The following is a 10,101-nucleotide window of genomic DNA, read 5'->3' on the forward strand; positions in this document are numbered from 1 at the left end:
TCTGAGTATCTGATGAATGATGTGTTGACTTTCAACTGAAAGAGGAAGTGACTCAGCATATCAATCAATCCTTGCTCTACTGTCATGTGAATATCTTCTACAGAACCTTGGCATCTCATTGTTAATTTTCATAGTTTGCAGCAGTTAATATATTGTTTTAACTTTTATTGCCTCCAAGATATTCAATCCCAAGATTTGCTGACTTCCAATTTGCAAGTTTGAAGTAATGCTGAGTCTAAATTATTGACCATTTTAATGGCTTTTCTTTTATAACTTTGCAGGGTGTATATGTCCTAGGTTTTCAAAGCACATTTTGCTGTCATAAATATGCTGAGAACATTTTCAGTTACATTTCCAAAAGACTGGTATTTTTCATTTTATTTAAGTCATGCTTAAATATAGAAAACAGAGGATGCTTACCATATTATTTTTATTAATGTAATATTTCACAAATCTGAAATATATTTTTTTACTGTATTTATTTTACTGTATTTATGTTTATAACCAAGCATTTCTATACAAAATGTGGTTTGAACTCATCTACACAGAAGGACAATTGTTCTATACCTATACAGAGATATCTGTCCTTCCAGGGAACCAGTTTATAATGGATATGTTAAATATAATTCCTCTATTTTGATGGCAAATTGAAAGACAATTGAGCTGTTAAAAACAGGAAATTTAGCAAACGTCTTTAAGATGGTAAATTCACAATAAAGCTGGGCAGCATTGCAGAGTATATGGATGAAAAAAATTGATGAAAAGGAACTATATTTCTTTGATCTCTAGAGGAAGCAACTGGGATCAAATGAGATAATGGATGATATTACTGAATAAACCATTTTAAATATTTGGAAAAAAAATCTTTAACATCATTTGTCAATCTTCTACAGACTTTATCCGGTAGTTGGTGGGGAAAGAGCACAATGCAGGACTGGTGTGCATAGGAAGAATTAATAAGAAGTATTGTCTACGCTTGCACTGGCCTCAGTTTATTAAGCTATATTTTATGTTGTCGAAACTATTCAAATGAAAAATGCATGTAATATATGGAAAATATTAGTTCTTATGTAAGAATTACATTTGCAGCTCTAATACTCTAAATGTTATTTGGATAGCCCAATTTATTAAGCTTATCTTTAACTCCACTGTAATATAGACATCTAGAAATGAAAACTCATCCTCTGAGTTGTTCCTTCATTTAGATGCTGAGGAAGGATAAAAACAAAGAAACCATAGATAAAATATTCATGGAATGACAAAGAAGAGCAGGGTTCAGTCTCAATATATTTTTTAAAATGCTATCTGTAGAATATCACCTTGTATATCTCAGCGGTACCTAAGCTTTCAGTTTTGCTAAACCCCATTTTCTTTGGCTGCATTCTACTTGGGAGGCAAAAGAGCAAGGATTTCAGTAACAGGCATAAATCTCTGACTTGGAACAGATGAATTCAGATTACTATGGCTAAAACTTGATCTCCATGACTTCTGATCATGCAATATGCTTCAAAAACCTGACAGAGAGCAGCAGATATCAATTTAAGAATATTTGTAAATAATATAAAGCACAGAATGGCTGTTAGAGTTAGCAGATTTGCATGTCGGGTCCTGGTGGATGACAGGTTGGCCATGAGCCAGCAGTGTGCCCTTGTGGCCAAGAAGGCCAGTGGCATCCTGGGCTGCATTAAAAGGAGCATGGCCAGCAGGTCAAGGGAGGTGATCCTCCCCCTCTACTCTGCCCTGGTGAGGCCTCACCTGGAGTACTGTGTCCAGTTCTGGGCTCCCCAGTAGAAGAAAGACAGGGATCTCCTGGAAGGAGTCCAGCAGAGGGCCACAAAGATGATAAAAGGCCTGGAGCCCCTCTCTTGTGAGGAAAGGCTGGGTGACTTGGGTCTGTTCAGCCTTGAGAAAATAATACTCAGAGGAGATGTGATTAATGTTTATAAATGTCTTAAGTATGGGAGTCAAAGAGACATGGCCAACCTCTTTTCAGCAGTCTGTGAGGACAGAACAAGGGGAAATGGCCATAAACTTGAGCATAGGAAGTTCTGCACCAATATGCGAAGGAACTACTTCACGGTGAGGGTGACAGAGCACTGAAACAGGCTGCCCAGGGGGGTTGTGGATTCTCCTCTAGAGATGTTCAAGAACCACCTGGACACCTACCTGTGCAGTAGGGAGCCTGCCTTGCAGGGGGGTTGGACTTGATGATCTCTGGAAGTCCCTTACAACCCCTACAACTCTGTGATTCTGTGATTCTGTGATGTAGCATCAGAGTGAATGTGACAGCACTACCCTTACAAGCTCAGACCTCCTAGAGGCTAAATTAACGGTTTTCTATATCAAGGAGTTTAACAAAATGAATACTTAAGCTGTTTCTTAGCTTAAAATAGATCTATAGAAAAAAGCTGACCAAGATATAGGACAGGAAGGTTTTGTGAGGTTTTGTTTGCATAGTGAACAGCAGGATTTTGATTTTACATATATTTCTCACACCATTTCCAGACTTAGAATTGGAACAGAATTTTAGCTTTCAGTGATCTTTGATAAAATTAGAGCAAAGGGTTGTTTTTCCATTAGGTTTTTGAATGGGCCTAAATTTGAGATATTGCTGAGAAATGTACTATGGGGAAGTAGAAAGAATTTAATAACTCCTGATTGTATTCTCTGATCATCCAAAAGATGGTTTATGCTGATGAAATCTCTCACATGCTCAAATGAACAAAGTTTCCTACACTGTTCACCAGTGTGTGTGTGTTATGGGGTGCGGGAAGTGATTTTTTTTTTTTTTTTGCATTTACAGAGGGGTTGTCATTGTCAAAAAGATTAAGTTATGATTTTCAAAAGATGATCTAAAAGAAACCAGATTAAAAAAAAAACAGCGTGGGAAAAACATAAAAAGTAATTCTGGATCTAGTTATTTAAAGTAAATAATAACACATTTCCAAGATAAATATCACTCAAGTAGAAATGACGCTTATCATATACAGAGCAACCTATAAAATGTGACAAAATAAAATATTCCCCCCCCAAAAAAAAGAAAGAAATGAAGCAGAAGGCCATGCAGAGCCTAACAGTGGAGTCAAAGCGAGGCAAAAAGTCACACAGAACAATAAACTGGGGCAAGCTCACTAATCAAGAGCATGCCCATCGCTTGAAAATAAAACTAAAACAACAAAGAGGATCTCATGGTTTTACAAGCAAATGCAAGCATTAGGAGACTATAAACAGAATGAACAAGGCTGGAAGCATTATTAACATATTGGAAGGAATTAATAACATTGCAGTAAAGATGTGAATGGGCTATCATTTTACAGGAAAACAGAATGTTAATTTCGAATTGGACTCAGATGAACAACCTGGTGTTACTGGGACACAGTGATAGTTGAGAGAAAAGATGCAGGTAAACCAATGAAACTCAAATGTTGTAGTAAAGATTTTATTCCCAGCTGAAGAAGTTTCAGAACTAAACGAAAATAAAATCATGCAATGGAAAAGTTACAATCTACAGTATTACCAGAGGGGAATAAAAATTTCACGTAGAGTAAAAAATGGGTCATGGACTGTGTTTCTCCACTAGGGAGCGAGCGCTGATAACTGGGACATCAAACCAAAACAGCTGCAGGAGATGCTCAAGGATGCTTATTAAGGTGAAAGGCCATGTACTTCATGCTCCTCAGGCTCAGCAGGCAGGGAAGGCTCTTCTTGTCTGCAGGGTTCACCAGCTGAATTTGGTGTCTGAAACAAAACGAACATCTGTCTGATCTCTTGCTGCTTACTAGCTTCTGAACCATTGGACTGACCTCTTGCCAAGCTTCTCTTTGGTTCAGCACTCCCTGATTCAACCCACTTATGTTTAATTTGCTTCTGCTTCATTAAGATTCCATTCATAGCAGAAATAGATCTTGCAGACATGCCCAAGTGCAAAATTGCACTAAAAAACTTGCTGAGTTGTTGCAATTTTACACTCGATGTTTACAAACACACACGCAAAAAAAAAAACATGTTAACATTGTACCTAGTCACATGTGATGACAGGTACTTAGATACCTCAGGGCAGCAAAGAGTATACATCCATAGCATTACTACTTCTATGCGTTACTCCAGTGGAAATTTCTTTAATGGTTATATTTAAAAAAATAGCAAATAGGAATTTTATTTAAAAGTAGACATTATTCTGCTCTCAAAAGTTTTATTTAACAATTTCAGAAATCAGAAAGCAAGTACCACCAAGAAGGACACAGCAATGGGATAACTGACCTTGTCGGCTAGAAGTAGTCTTCTCTTTTCCTTGGAACATTTAACTTATAGATGCAGTCAATTACCTTCAAGTAATGCCTGCTTCAGGGATTTTATTGCTCTGTTCATCTGAAACAAAATAGATTTACATGCCTAAAATGGATCTATTTTGCCCGAAGTTCCAGTGGCTTTTCAGCACGTTTTTTTTTAGTAATATTAAAATTCCCTCTGATTTTATTACTAGGCTTTAAAAATAAAGTCAACTGACATCTGTATTTCAAAGCAATCAATTATTTATGAAACTTGTAAGTCAGTTTCTCACAGTGCTGAATTCATTAGTACTCACATCTTTAAAGTAGATTTAGAGGTTCAGTGGTAATTTTCACTTGTCATATTATATGTGCATTGGACAACAGTTAACCTAAATCCACGCCCACAATTTGTGGGGAGAGTCTGTGGGTCTTTAGCTTAAGCCAGAAATTCTGGCAGAGGGAAAACAAGGCAGGGCAGTATGCCAGGGTTTGTCTCTCTGTCACCAGCACAGCTTCCCTGGAATGTTACAAAATTCATCTGTAAAAAAAAAAACAACAGTTGACAAGTCAATAGAACAACCACCAAAAAGAAAAAGATTGGAATGTTAAGCTGATGGGTCACACATGGGCCCCTCATCTATTACACGTTCAGCACAATGGAAAAAAAAAAAACAACAAACTCAAGTTCCTTCTACTCCCAAGAAGTTTCTAAATCAGTCACAGGGCAGAAGGTAGACAGAGACAGTTCTTTAAGACAGAAACAGCCTGACCTTACAATTAGAGTACTTTTTTTTTTAACTCATTTATACTTTCCTTGTTTTATTTAGTGAAATATTTATGAAATATTGACTATGCACTCTTGACTGCACAGAAGAGACAATCAGACCAGCAGCTGAATTTAGAAGGTACTGAATTTAATTGTTTATTATCCAGAAATACACAATGTACGTCAAAGTAAGATCTCATTTTCATTGCAACTAAAAAGCAAAGCAGTAAGATTCATAGGAAACAAAAGAACCTTTCTATAACACTTGCAATTCCATATATTTATTCTCTGCAAACAGTCTAATATTCTGTTAATTACCTCCTAATTAGATAGTCCTATAAAGAAGGAACACTGCTGGATTACATACCCTACTCCAAGTCCCCAGACACTTTATATAGCGTGCTTATTCTCAGAAAAGCACAGGATTTAATTCTGCAGTAATTACTTCCCAATTTTCTTCCAGAGCAGAACTATATTACATTTTCTACTAAAGCAAAAATTGATTCTATTAAGTAGCTGATGTCTTGCAATTTACTGAATAAGAGCAAAGGGAAAATATTTTGAGTTTGTATGCAACTTGGAAAGGAGCAGAGTTCAATAGTAACCATTTGATGGGAAAAGCAGTTGTGGTTGAAGATTTTTTGTTGTCAAATTTTAAAGCTTGGCCAAAGAAACTTTTCAGAACACAAGATTAGGATACCAAACATCCAAGTGCAATATCTGACTGCAGTTTCCTTTTTGAATTTGGCCAAATATATGAACTTTTTTTTTCAGTTCTGCTGTCTGCAGAATGGAAAGAGCAGCTGTGGGAATAGCAGAGGGGAAAAGGACAAGTAAGCAAATGAGAACGTTTCTGACAAAATGCAATCCTGAAAAGTGAAGGAGGCCCCAAACCAGAGTTTGGAGTTTTGTTTGTAAAGAAAATGGTTATATTTTTCTGTCACGGAAGATTTTTTACCAGTGCCAAGTACCAAGATTTTCTGAAATAACTATCAGTTTTAGCAACACTGTTTTTGAAAGATGTATTCTGAGATTCTTGGTGGACACAAGTTCAAGTGCCAAGTACTAGGCAATACGCTTGCCAATAGTAATGAACTGTATAAAAGGAAATATACAAAAATATGAGACCATGAAATATAAAAAGGAGAATTATACCTTTCCATTTGCATTTATATAAGATTGTTTTTTTTTTCCTCTTGTGAGTATTGCTAAGTATTTTACAGGAAATGATTTTAAATTCTGCCCATGTGCAGCATAGCTGGGGCTTGAATACAGTCCTGTGATTAAATATGATGACACCATGCTCTACAAAGTCATGAAGGATAGGTATAACAGGGACAGGAGGAGAGTAATTTTGCTGTTTTACCCAAATTAATGTTGTCAACTTGTTAACAGAGCAATTTATTTGCAGCATTGGTATTCACTGAGTAACCGCACCCAATCACTGTTGCTTCTCTGCGCTTCCTTCCACCTTCATCTGCCTTCACAGCACCATATTCATCTTGAAGCTCATTTGGTATTGCCCAGCAGCAAGTATCTGGCAGGTAACTAGCACATGAGGTTACTGACATTACACATGTACACCAAGTCAATTCACCATTCACAGGTATAGCTTGTTTCTCTCTAAGAATATAATTAGAAAAATATATATATATTTGAACAAACTGACATAGTTTTATATTATTCTTCAGTCCTAAGATAGGAAGTAACTTGTGAGCTGCAAATGAGCTTAGAACAGTTGCTCTGAGATTAGCTTGATTTCATTAACCAACAGTTAGAGAAAAGGCAGCTCTGAGTACCAAACAGATGGATGCTAGATGGCAGGATATAGCGTATTTTTGCCTTCTCCAGGTTGGTTAGGGAAAAGTTCCCTTCTGTGTATGAAGTGCTAGCTAAAAAAAGCAGTTTTCTTCCATTTCAGATTTACTTTATACGAGAAGCATAGGTGAAGATCCTCATTTTGCAGCCTCATGACTGTGAATACACGTCAAGACTCATAAATTCTACTTTCTTCATCAAAGTCATCAGTAAGACCCTCTGGTAGATGTTGGCATGCTATTTTGTTAAGGACCTTTTATTCTGATGATGATTTGAAAAATCTAAAACAAACGCGTACAGCTTTCCAAACGACAAAACTAGTGGAGAACTAACTACTGGAGAACTGATAGCACAACATGCCATCACGTTTCGCTTCCTTGCTCCATTCCAACCTTTCCTCAACAAGAAGCAGTATTTCAACACTCCACTTCAATCTTTGTTCCAGCCTCTCCTCTCCTCCCCCTCTGAATTTCAGAGGAAATTTACTGCAGGCACAAATGTGCCTCAGACACTTCACTTATATTCGTGAATCTTGCAACATTTGGTACCACTCCACATTCCTTAGTTCTCTAATTTGTTTGAACATTGAAAATACTGTTAGATACCAAATCACTTAGCACCACTAGTACAGAATAGCAAGTAGTACCATCATTTCATAGGAGACACGCATTGCGTTCACTACAAAAGAAGCGAGATGGGCAGTGAAAGACTGTTGGCAGCACTGCACATTGGAAACACTATTACTCTACTCACCACTAATAGTGGCAACAAAACTGCCATATCACTTCATTTTAGCCTTAAGTCTATACAAAAGTATACAAGATCTTCATTGTGGCTACACACAGCAAAGCGTCTTCATAATTTTTGAAGTAGAACTGAGGGTTCAAACATTACAGATGCAAAGCACTGTAGACCACTACCACCGGCCTTGCAGTTTCCGGGTAGTAATTGTGCAACTTTGTAGAGCCATAGAGGAACAAATGTCAAAGTTCAGAAAAATGGTGCAAGTCAGGGGCAGCAGGTAGATGTTATTATAAAAATGAAGTATCACTTTGAGACTTGTATTTGCTTTTTCAATGTCTTTATTCTCAGACAGAGGTACAAGAAAATGTCTAGAATGCAACAATTTTAATGATAGGTGAGAGACAAAACAGCTTTAAGCCACAGAACTGAGTTTCAAAATCCTTCAGAACTCACAGAAAGCTCTGCAACAGAAGAAGTGATTCGACTTTCTTCACCTCTGTGTGTTCTCTTTTGTAGCTAAGCACGGTTCCCACGGCTGGGCTGTTACACAACCACTTCGCTCTGATGAGGAATTGTCGGAATCCCTTATGGTCACACTTAAACACACGGACTAGTGAGGATCTGGCATGGTTAAAGCGATCCTCTCCTGCCATCTAGGGGATTCACAATGATGTGCAAGTAGAGAAACGGCGGACTGGCTAGGCAGTTATGCAGAGGCAGTTACATAGCCCAAAGCATAACTGGGTTAATCATAAATATTTCTACAGCAAACTTCTGTTAAACGCACAGTAAAAATATTGAGGTTATAATTTAAGCCTTATTTTAACAAACATATGCACACTTTCTGAGCTGCTCGGCTATATAAGAAGCTTTTTGATTTTCCCGGATACATTGAGAGCAAGACCTATGCTGCTATAAACTGTGTATAATTATCAAGAGCCAATGTAGAGAGAGAAATAAAAGATCAAGATATCTCCAGTCCCAGAAACCGAGAAAATTAGAAAAAACATCCTTGTGCTGCACCGATATTAAAAATATTTTGCTCGGTGCCAAAACTTGCTTCCCAATCCACCACTCATACGAAGCACTAACCTTTTCAGAGCCTCGTCCCCCTGCCTGCATGGCAAGCAGGGCAGAACCTTAGAACCAACTCCCTCCGCAACCTGTGCAGACTACACGACTACCTTAGCAAAAGCAAAATATAAAAAGAGTCAACATCAAAAGGTCATCACATGAATTTAAACAAAGAAACGAACAAGTTAAAGGTGACTACAAGATGCAGGTTCCTATTGCTAGTGTAGGCATCACGACTGCATCTTTCATACTTCTCCTCTTTGCTCTTGTCTGTGGGGTCATTTCACACAGCAGACTCTACAACAGGAACAAGTAAAACCAGCAGAATGCTAAGCGCATTCAAATGCACGCACAAAAATCCAGGCAAGCTTTTTTTCTGCTCTTCTATTTGGATTTGTTTTCCTCTGATTTTGAAAGGGAACATTAAAACAAACACCCTTCAATAAAACAAAGACCCACATTCCCATAGCTGAACCAATGTGAAATTCTCTTCAGGATCAAAGCTGGAACTTCTTCTGGGATAAAAGGAGGCAGGCGTCCAACCAAGATGTCCTGTGATCTAGCTGCATATGCAATAGATGCTGGCCCTGATCCTGCCCCAGGGAAAGGATGGAAAACAAAATGCTTTCCCTAAAAAATTACAGAACAACTCTGACTAGTTTTATTTCAATTAAAATATTTTTAGTAGCTCTGGCCCTGTTGTCTTCCCATTACCATGTGCAGTGTCTTTAAATAAGCGGGAAAAAAAAAATCACTGTTTTGAGAATATCAAAGCTCTTGATCACCACAACGAAAAGTCTCCAAAAATAAACAATTCGTATGAAAAAAGAGTGAGAACCAAACTTTGACAGGAATCACAACTGTGTGCTGATAAAAGGCACTGTGTCAACTCAGTTACAGCAGCATAATGCAAAGCTGTTTAAGTCACCGTGAGCTCTTGGACAGCACACATTTCAGAAGAACAAAATCAGTCGGATGGCAAGTTTTAAACTCTATATGGAAGAAATCAGAAGGATAGAAGTAGAAACTGCTAGCGCCCACAAGTACCAAAGGGGGCTGTGACACGGATACTGAGCGCTACTTTAGCTAGGCGGGCCACGCTTCAGGAAATTATACACGTTTAGGACCTCTCAACTTAATACACTTAATGAAGTAAATCACAAAGTTGCCACATTCTGCCAATGGAGAATTTGTGCCTAAGAAAGCTGACGCCACCTCCAGCTGCAGTTTACCGAAAACAAAAAACTTAAGTCAAATTGGACAGATCTGGACATACTGGACAGAGTCTTACGTAGGAACACCAAGATGGTCAAGGGATTGGAGCATCTCTCCTGTGATGAGAGGCTGAGAGCTGGGACTATTCAACCTGGAGGAGGCTCAGACAGGACCTGGTCGATGTACAAAAATACCTGTAGTATTTGTGCAAAG

Source organism: Numida meleagris, chromosome 2 (assembly GCF_002078875.1).
Source record: "Numida meleagris isolate 19003 breed g44 Domestic line chromosome 2, NumMel1.0, whole genome shotgun sequence".
In the NCBI taxonomy this organism is placed as follows: domain Eukaryota; kingdom Metazoa; phylum Chordata; class Aves; order Galliformes; family Numididae; genus Numida; species Numida meleagris.